The sequence below is a fragment of the Vidua macroura genome, chromosome 27, assembly GCF_024509145.1.
Source record: "Vidua macroura isolate BioBank_ID:100142 chromosome 27, ASM2450914v1, whole genome shotgun sequence".
NCBI classification, from domain to species: Eukaryota; Metazoa; Chordata; class Aves; order Passeriformes; family Viduidae; genus Vidua; species Vidua macroura.
Window position 1 is genome coordinate 6361023 of NC_071597.1, and position 10023 is coordinate 6371045.

Consider the following 10023-nt stretch of genomic DNA (forward strand, 5'->3'; position numbering starts at 1 on the left):
CAGTACACATATGGCAGCGGGGTCCTGAGGCTCCGACAAGACCTGTTGGTTTTTATTCCCGTGGTTCCAAAGATGCTGAGAAAAGATCCACTACCTGGGAAAAAGGATTGTTTATGGTTATCTTGGCTTTCCTAGAAGTAGAAAAAATTGCACGAAAACAACCAATTGTATTGAGAGGCCCCTTCAAGGTTATCAAGACAGTCACTAGTGGGACCCCCCCTCCTGACGGGGTGGCCGAGAGGGTCGGTGGCCGAGAGAAAATGGTATGCTCAGGTTGAACATTACTGCAGCTTTTTCTCAAGGACAGAAGGAACTTTAGCAGTCCAAGAAACTGAGAGCTTGGACAAACTTGCCTCTGTAATCAAAGTAACCCCTCCTTTCTGCCCCGAACAATCAGCAAACTCTTGGTTTACTGATGCTTCTGCTAAAGGGGAAGGAAAAGTATGGAGATATAGGGCAGAAGCCCTCCACTTTTCCTCTGGTGAGCAAATGATTACAGAGGGAGAAGGTAGTGTACACGTTGGGGAGCTGATAGCTGTCTGGAGTGTTTTTCAACGAGAAGCACAGAATTCCTCTTTGGTCTGCATCTACACTGACTCCTATGCTCTGTACCAAATGATCCTAATAATCCAGCTCATGACCCTGGCCAACCTGTTCTGGTGGACCTCTCTTACTATAGGACTAGTAGCACTTGTGCTAAAACCCCCTCTGAAGAAATATGCATGGGAAGCCTCTGGTGCTCTAGGCAAAGAGCATTGGACAAATACATGCTGGATAATTCCATCATTCTAACTTTTCTGCCTCTCGGCGGCAGAATTCTGTTGTGTTGACTTTTTCAGAAGAACTCCGAGGGACATGAAGACCACCTAATCCATGATCAAACTGGTAATACTTTTCTGCATCCTACCACAACCCCATGGCCAGAAACCAGCTGAGTGGCCGTGGTCTGAACTAATTGTGGTAGCATGCAGAAAAAGTGAAAGGATCTCTTGAAGCACAAAAAGGTTTGTACGCACCCAAGCATACAGGATTGTTGGCGCAATTTCACATGAACACAAACTGTAGAAGTAGTTTGGTTTTGGTCCAAAAAATACTGAAGCACTTTTTATTTTTTTTTTTTTTTTTTGGCTTTTGTTTTTTAAGTTGAAAGTATTGATTCAAATACTGGAGTAGGACTTGATGTTAATGGTGTGACACCTACCACCCAACCACTGGTTACATTTAGCCCGAAAATTTTTGAAATTGGACCATATATAATCAGGAAAACTGGCCAACAACAGATATTGTTTAATCTGTTATGGTCTCTTAAACAAGTCAAATTGCTGATGCAAAACAATATCTGAGAAATACAACCAGCTTGTTCACCCTTTTTGCAGACCTCTTTTCAGGCTTGGACAACCTGGCTGCGACAGTGGAAGCCTCCTAAAAACCGGCTGCCAAGAGACATAACTGGTGTTGTGGGAACAGGATTGGCAATCCTAAATAGTACTGATTCAGAAGTATGAATGAATAAATTGGCTTCCACGACTAAAGATTTAAGCAAAATACAACAACCACTGCAATCGTCCTTATCGGCCTTGGGAACACATCAGTGGTTGCTCTCAAACATTCTAGCAAATTGGGAAAAGGTAAATAGGAAAGACCACAAATTGATAATTGATGGACTTAATGCCACGCAAAGCAATGTTTCCTTAGCTCTTAGCTGCATCCAGGCTCAATTATGCATGCAGTCAGTTGCTGCCGCAATTCGAAGAGAAAGTGAAGAAGGCACTTTTCCTACTGAAATTAGGAAAATAGTCTGGGACAGTGCCACTGACTTTGAAAGAGATTTCCAATCCTGGTGGAATTTAGTGAATTTTACCTATGACCCCAGCATTTGTGCTGACCATAAAGTAATGCCTCAGTGCATTTGATATTCCCTATCATCGCATTAGGATTAAATCATGATGGACCCACTTTCTATCCTTCTGAACATAGAGAATGGGCCCGTCAAATTGATGACAAATGGCAAACTGTCAATTTAGAGTCCTGTACCATCTGAGAACAACTAGGGTTTATCTGTGAAGGTAATGCAATTGTAGCTCAAGATATTTGTCTGGACACAGAACAAAATAGCTGTCATTTTGATATTCATCCTAACGAGACTTCTGAAACAGTCCTTGTATCTACAGGCAATGGGCGTGCCTGCTTCAGAACCGCTTGGGATACTGTGTTTATGCAAAGTACAGTAGTAGCTACTAAAAATCATTCACATTTTTGTGCTTGCAACTTTACTAAAATTGCAGGATGTGATTTTTCTTTTGTAGCTCCAGTTACTTCACATGAACTTTTAGAATCCAATCTTACCATGATTCACAAGCTACTGCCTAGTCCCATTGGGATGAACCTTACTCTGGTAAAGCAATTATTACTTCATCAAGATCTAATAGAGATCCTAGGAAAAATCAAGGGGAATGGACAGAAAACTCTGGTAACTGTTCATCATCATGTGCAAGAAATACATCGTGTTGTAGAAAGGGTGAAAAGTGATGCCGAGCACAGGTGGTGGGATACCCTTTTCGGGTGGTCGCTTACCGCCACCGGTGTCCTGAACAAATTGTGTCATCCCACTGTTGTTCTTTGGATTTTAGTTATGATTGGTTTTGTTTTATCAGTAATCTTGCTCATTGTGAATTGGAGAATGATGAAACGACTAACAAAATTGACATCTATAATTAATGCACACCACTTGGCCGACATTCTTTACACTATAGATGTTCCCAGGACTGTAGACACAAGAAGATGATAAGGTTAGAAGATGTTTTACATAATTTTCTCTTATGATTTGTTCGAATCACTGTTTAAAATTATTTTTTGTTTCTTGCTTATAAAATTGTACTGAGTAATATCGATTATTGTTTAATATTGATTATACTGGTTTATTATTTGATCAATCTATTGTTTAATTGATTCATATTGATTCAATAATTTATTGTTTAACTAGTATGGATTTAATTAATACTGATTGTATTTTGCTTATTGATTAATTCTAATTTGTTTACTAATATGTTGTGATTGTTTTCGTTTTCCTGTTTCTTCTTTCCCTTTTCCTCTTCTCTTTTCCCTGGGACGTGCTGCCAACACTTGACGAGTCCTGAAGACTCCACGACGACACCATGGAACCCTGCTGATGAAGATCTTTCGAGGGCAATCGTCAGTCACGGGGTGGTGTAAGAGCCCGTCTGAAGCCCCTCATTTTCCATTCTGCCTTCCGATTGCCACAAGAAAAAATCCCTTCCCCCACTGCAGTTCCGGCTTAGAACAGGACACAGCACAGGTGGAACCACTGAACCGTCATGCTGGCTGTTCCCAACAAGGCCTGGTAAGAACTTGGCAAGGACTTGGCAAGGACTTGGCAAAGACCTGACATGGAGCCAGCACGGGACCGCCTGATGCGCGGCCTGCTTCTCTTCTAATCTCCGTTCTTAAGCCCAATGAACTTTTGGGGTGATTCCCGTGGTCCTTCATTGAAGACACTTCATCTGCCTCGTTACCACTGTGACAAAGAAAGAATGAGAACCCTCCTCCCAAGGGCTGAGACTGAGACCCCTACTACAGGGAGGAGGGGAAATTGGTGGTCTGACCACTAATGACATGACCTGTTTCCCTTCAGTAATTTTAATGGACTTATTCTTCATTGGATTCGTCTTGCTTTGGTGGCTTCTGTGGACTCACCTGTTCCCGCGTGGCGATTACAATGGACTTTCATTGTTACACTTGTTCCCCCCTCTTTCCTCTGTGGACTATAACTGGACCCCCGAGTCGACCAGAACTTCGGAGACTCCCCCGACAGGACAGACGGATCCCCATCGTCCGGACCACTGAGGATCTCGCCTGTGTTGGTAGCTATTCCCATACCCCTCTTCTCTCTCTCTATCCTTCTATCTCCTTTCTAATCCCCCACTATCGCATTTACTCTTTTGGCCCCTAATAAAGGTGCATTTGTTCTGATTAACTGACAGTCCCTTGTTGTTTGCCTTTTTTGCACTTTTGGGATCGGTGAAAAGAACCATCACAACACCCCGCAATAAGCGGATCGTGACGTTAAAATTGGCGTCACGGACAGGATTTCTGTCTAGACAGAAGGGTTGCAGCTGAAAAGGCACCCACACTGTCTCTGGCAATTCATAAAGGATCCCTTAGTGCAAAAGGCGGGACACTGTTGTTTTGTTGTTGTTGTGTGTATGTGGTCTGGGAAGGAAGGGACAACTTGAAGCAACTAAGCAGAGCCTCCCAGGCAGATTATTGTCCTTTCACCCAGCCAGGGAAGCGAAGGGCGACACAGCGAGGGCTGTGTAGTTTTGTGGAACTTAAGTTTGTAGCTCCCTGTCGTGGTTTTGGTCCCTTCCCAAAATGAGTGACAATCTTAGCCTTGAAATTAAAGCTGAATTTTATGCACCACTAGCCAAACACAATGCCAAACCTTCTACGGAAGGAGAAAAATGGGCACAGAGTAATTGGTTGAACTTAGAAAATGTTATTGATAGAGTGTGTTCATTACAACATGAAACAAAATTCAAATTGGGCAAAAATAAAACGATCTTCTGCTCAGTTTTGGGAGCTTGTCTTACGGCAGCTATAGAAAATCGCTTCGAGCGAAGAAGTGAGGAACATGCTATAATAGACTCCCTTCAAAATCTAGTTGAAATTTTGCAAAAACAGTTCTATGAAGCAAAAAATGTGATCTATGCATTGCGAGCTGCCTTAACAGAGGAACATGTTAACAAATCACATCATGCTGATTCCTCTACAGAGCCTGAGGAGAAGGAAACTCCTCACATTAAACAAATCTATCCTCATCAAGAACTTGAAGCAGCAAGTAATTGTGGGGAACATTGCTGCCATCACTTGAGACCCTTGATTAAAACTATCTCAGTGTATAACTATCTCAGTGATGATGATCTCCAACCTCACATCACAACCAAACACATACCACCACAAGTAAACACTGCCACCGAGCTAGCTAAGCTTAAAAGGGAATACGGACAGCCTCCACATGAATCAGAAACAGAATATGTTTTCCGGGTGTCCCTCACTGGTGGTGGTCAAATTCAATTAACTGAACAGGAAGCCAGTGGGTACTGGGGACATGGTGTCTTCTTAACAACAGGAGAGAAAGGTGACACATGGTCCCTGACACAGCGTGCAGCTTTTTGGGCCGGGGGAACAAGCCCCTTGGAAAGGGGAGATCCCATAGCTAGAATTAGTACCCCCGATCAACTCTTGGAAAATGTGCACAAAGCTGCTTGCCTGCAAATGACTCACCAAAAGAAATGAATTCCTGGCTTTGAATCCCTGATGCAATTACCTGTGAAGCCCGAAATAATGACCCCTTGAATTTGTGGGCTTCCAGAATCACTCAAACCTACAGCAATTCTCCTTCCAAAAACGATAGCAGCTGTATCTCCTGTAGAAAGACCAGACAGATTTCCTAGTAACCGGAACGACCCATTTGTTCCCCTTTATGACTTGTTGAGGAAAGGGGTGAAATGGGATTGGAGTCTTTCTCAGGAGTCAGCATTGCAATTGCTGATTTTTGAAGCAACAGCTCATCAAGCACTGGGCCCTATCCATCCTACAGATCCTTTCCAGGTGGAATGGGCATTTGCCTCCTCAGGGCTGTCAGTACACATATGGCAGCGGGGTCCTGAGGCTCCGACAAGACCTGTTGGTTTTTATTCCCGTGGTTCCAAAGATGCTGAGAAAAGATCCACTACCTGGGAAAAAGGATTGTTTATGGTTATCTTGGCTTTCCTAGAAGTAGAAAAAATTGCACGAAAACAACCAATTGTATTGAGAGGCCCCTTCAAGGTTATCAAGACAGTCACTAGTGGGACCCCCCCTCCTGACGGGGTGGCCGAGAGGGTCGGTGGCCGAGAGAAAATGGTATGCTCAGGTTGAACATTACTGCAGCTTTTTCTCAAGGACAGAAGGAACTTTAGCAGTCCAAGAAACTGAGAGCTTGGACAAACTTGCCTCTGTAATCAAAGTAACCCCTCCTTTCTGCCCCGAACAATCAGCAAACTCTTGGTTTACTGATGCTTCTGCTAAAGGGGAAGGAAAAGTATGGAGATATAGGGCAGAAGCCCTCCACTTTTCCTCTGGTGAGCAAATGATTACAGAGGGAGAAGGTAGTGTACACGTTGGGGAGCTGATAGCTGTCTGGAGTGTTTTTCAACGAGAAGCACAGAATTCCTCTTTGGTCTGCATCTACACTGACTCCTATGCTCTGTACCAAATGATCCTAATAATCCAGCTCATGACCCTGGCCAACCTGTTCTGGTGGACCTCTCTTACTATAGGACTAGTAGCACTTGTGCTAAAACCCCCTCTGAAGAAATATGCATGGGAAGCCTCTGGTGCTCTAGGCAAAGAGCATTGGACAAATACATGCTGGATAATTCCATCATTCTAACTTTTCTGCCTCTCGGCGGCAGAATTCTGTTGTGTTGACTTTTTCAGAAGAACTCCGAGGGACATGAAGACCACCTAATCCATGATCAAACTGGTAATACTTTTCTGCATCCTACCACAACCCCATGGCCAGAAACCAGCTGAGTGGCCGTGGTCTGAACTAATTGTGGTAGCATGCAGAAAAAGTGAAAGGATCTCTTGAAGCACAAAAAGGTTTGTACGCACCCAAGCATACAGGATTGTTGGCGCAATTTCACATGAACACAAACTGTAGAAGTAGTTTGGTTTTGGTCCAAAAAATACTGAAGCACTTTTTATTTTTTTTTTTTTTTTTTTGGCTTTTGTTTTTTAAGTTGAAAGTATTGATTCAAATACTGGAGTAGGACTTGATGTTAATGGTGTGACACCTACCACCCAACCACTGGTTACATTTAGCCCGAAAATTTTTGAAATTGGACCATATATAATCAGGAAAACTGGCCAACAACAGATATTGTTTAATCTGTTATGGTCTCTTAAACAAGTCAAATTGCTGATGCAAAACAATATCTGAGAAATACAACCAGCTTGTTCACCCTTTTTGCAGACCTCTTTTCAGGCTTGGACAACCTGGCTGCGACAGTGGAAGCCTCCTAAAAACCGGCTGCCAAGAGACATAACTGGTGTTGTGGGAACAGGATTGGCAATCCTAAATAGTACTGATTCAGAAGTATGAATGAATAAATTGGCTTCCACGACTAAAGATTTAAGCAAAATACAACAACCACTGCAATCGTCCTTATCGGCCTTGGGAACACATCAGTGGTTGCTCTCAAACATTCTAGCAAATTGGGAAAAGGTAAATAGGAAAGACCACAAATTGATAATTGATGGACTTAATGCCACGCAAAGCAATGTTTCCTTAGCTCTTAGCTGCATCCAGGCTCAATTATGCATGCAGTCAGTTGCTGCCGCAATTCGAAGAGAAAGTGAAGAAGGCACTTTTCCTACTGAAATTAGGAAAATAGTCTGGGACAGTGCCACTGACTTTGAAAGAGATTTCCAATCCTGGTGGAATTTAGTGAATTTTACCTATGACCCCAGCATTTGTGCTGACCATAAAGTAATGCCTCAGTGCATTTGATATTCCCTATCATCGCATTAGGATTAAATCATGATGGACCCACTTTCTATCCTTCTGAACATAGAGAATGGGCCCGTCAAATTGATGACAAATGGCAAACTGTCAATTTAGAGTCCTGTACCATCTGAGAACAACTAGGGTTTATCTGTGAAGGTAATGCAATTGTAGCTCAAGATATTTGTCTGGACACAGAACAAAATAGCTGTCATTTTGATATTCATCCTAACGAGACTTCTGAAACAGTCCTTGTATCTACAGGCAATGGGCGTGCCTGCTTCAGAACCGCTTGGGATACTGTGTTTATGCAAAGTACAGTAGTAGCTACTAAAAATCATTCACATTTTTGTGCTTGCAACTTTACTAAAATTGCAGGATGTGATTTTTCTTTTGTAGCTCCAGTTACTTCACATGAACTTTTAGAATCCAATCTTACCATGATTCACAAGCTACTGCCTAGTCCCATTGGGATGAACCTTACTCTGGTAAAGCAATTATTACTTCATCAAGATCTAATAGAGATCCTAGGAAAAATCAAGGGGAATGGACAGAAAACTCTGGTAACTGTTCATCATCATGTGCAAGAAATACATCGTGTTGTAGAAAGGGTGAAAAGTGATGCCGAGCACAGGTGGTGGGATACCCTTTTCGGGTGGTCGCTTACCGCCACCGGTGTCCTGAACAAATTGTGTCATCCCACTGTTGTTCTTTGGATTTTAGTTATGATTGGTTTTGTTTTATCAGTAATCTTGCTCATTGTGAATTGGAGAATGATGAAACGACTAACAAAATTGACATCTATAATTAATGCACACCACTTGGCCGACATTCTTTACACTATAGATGTTCCCAGGACTGTAGACACAAGAAGATGATAAGGTTAGAAGATGTTTTACATAATTTTCTCTTATGATTTGTTCGAATCACTGTTTAAAATTATTTTTTGTTTCTTGCTTATAAAATTGTACTGAGTAATATCGATTATTGTTTAATATTGATTATACTGGTTTATTATTTGATCAATCTATTGTTTAATTGATTCATATTGATTCAATAATTTATTGTTTAACTAGTATGGATTTAATTAATACTGATTGTATTTTGCTTATTGATTAATTCTAATTTGTTTACTAATATGTTGTGATTGTTTTCGTTTTCCTGTTTCTTCTTTCCCTTTTCCTCTTCTCTTTTCCCTGGGACGTGCTGCCAACACTTGACGAGTCCTGAAGACTCCACGACGACACCATGGAACCCTGCTGATGAAGATCTTTCGAGGGCAATCGTCAGTCACGGGGTGGTGTAAGAGCCCGTCTGAAGCCCCTCATTTTCCATTCTGCCTTCCGATTGCCACAAGAAAAAATCCCTTCCCCCACTGCAGTTCCGGCTTAGAACAGGACACAGCACAGGTGGAACCACTGAACCGTCATGCTGGCTGTTCCCAACAAGGCCTGGTAAGAACTTGGCAAGGAGTTGGCAAGGACTTGGCAAAGACCTGACATGGAGCCAGCACGGGACCGCCTGATGCGCGGCCTGCTTCTCTTCTAATCTCCGTTCTTAAGCCCAATGAACTTTTGGGGTGATTCCCGTGGTCCTTCATTGAAGACACTTCATCTGCCTCGTTACCACTGTGACAAAGAAAGAATGAGAACCCTCCTCCCAAGGGCTGAGACTGAGACCCCTACTACAGGGAGGAGGGGAAATTGGTGGTCTGACCACTAATGACATGACCTGTTTCCCTTCAGTAATTTTAATGGACTTATTCTTCATTGGATTCGTCTTGCTTTGGTGGCTTCTGTGGACTCACCTGTTCCCGCGTGGCGATTACAATGGACTTTCATTGTTACACTTGTTCCCCCCTCTTTCCTCTGTGGACTATAACTGGACCCCCGAGTCGACCAGAACTTCGGAGACTCCCCCGACAGGACAGACGGATCCCCATCGTCCGGACCACTGAGGATCTCGCCTGTGTTGGTAGCTATTCCCATACCCCTCTTCTCTCTCTCTATCCTTCTATCTCCTTTCTAATCCCCCACTATCGCATTTACTCTTTTGGCCCCTAATAAAGGTGCATTTGTTCTGATTAACTGACAGTCCCTTGTTGTTTGCCTTTTTTGCACTTTTGGGATCGGTGGAAAGAACCATCACGACATCTCGCAATAAGCAGATCGTGACACTTGCCAAGCACTGTCAGCTACCTATGTTCTTGCTTCTTGACCAAATCACAGTTGCCCTTCTTTTCAGCAGCTGCCACCGTGTTCTCTGCATCTCGGAGCCTCTGGGGAGCAACAAGAATTTCCAAGGAGGGATGCATGAAAACTAAAATAAAAACTCAGGAAGGTTGTCCTGGAACACCTCCCATTGGCATGCCAGAAGTGAATTCAAGAGGCAGGAGAGCGGCAGCCACCGTCCTGCAGCTGTCTGCGAGCTTCGCACACAAGCCGGCTTCTTCG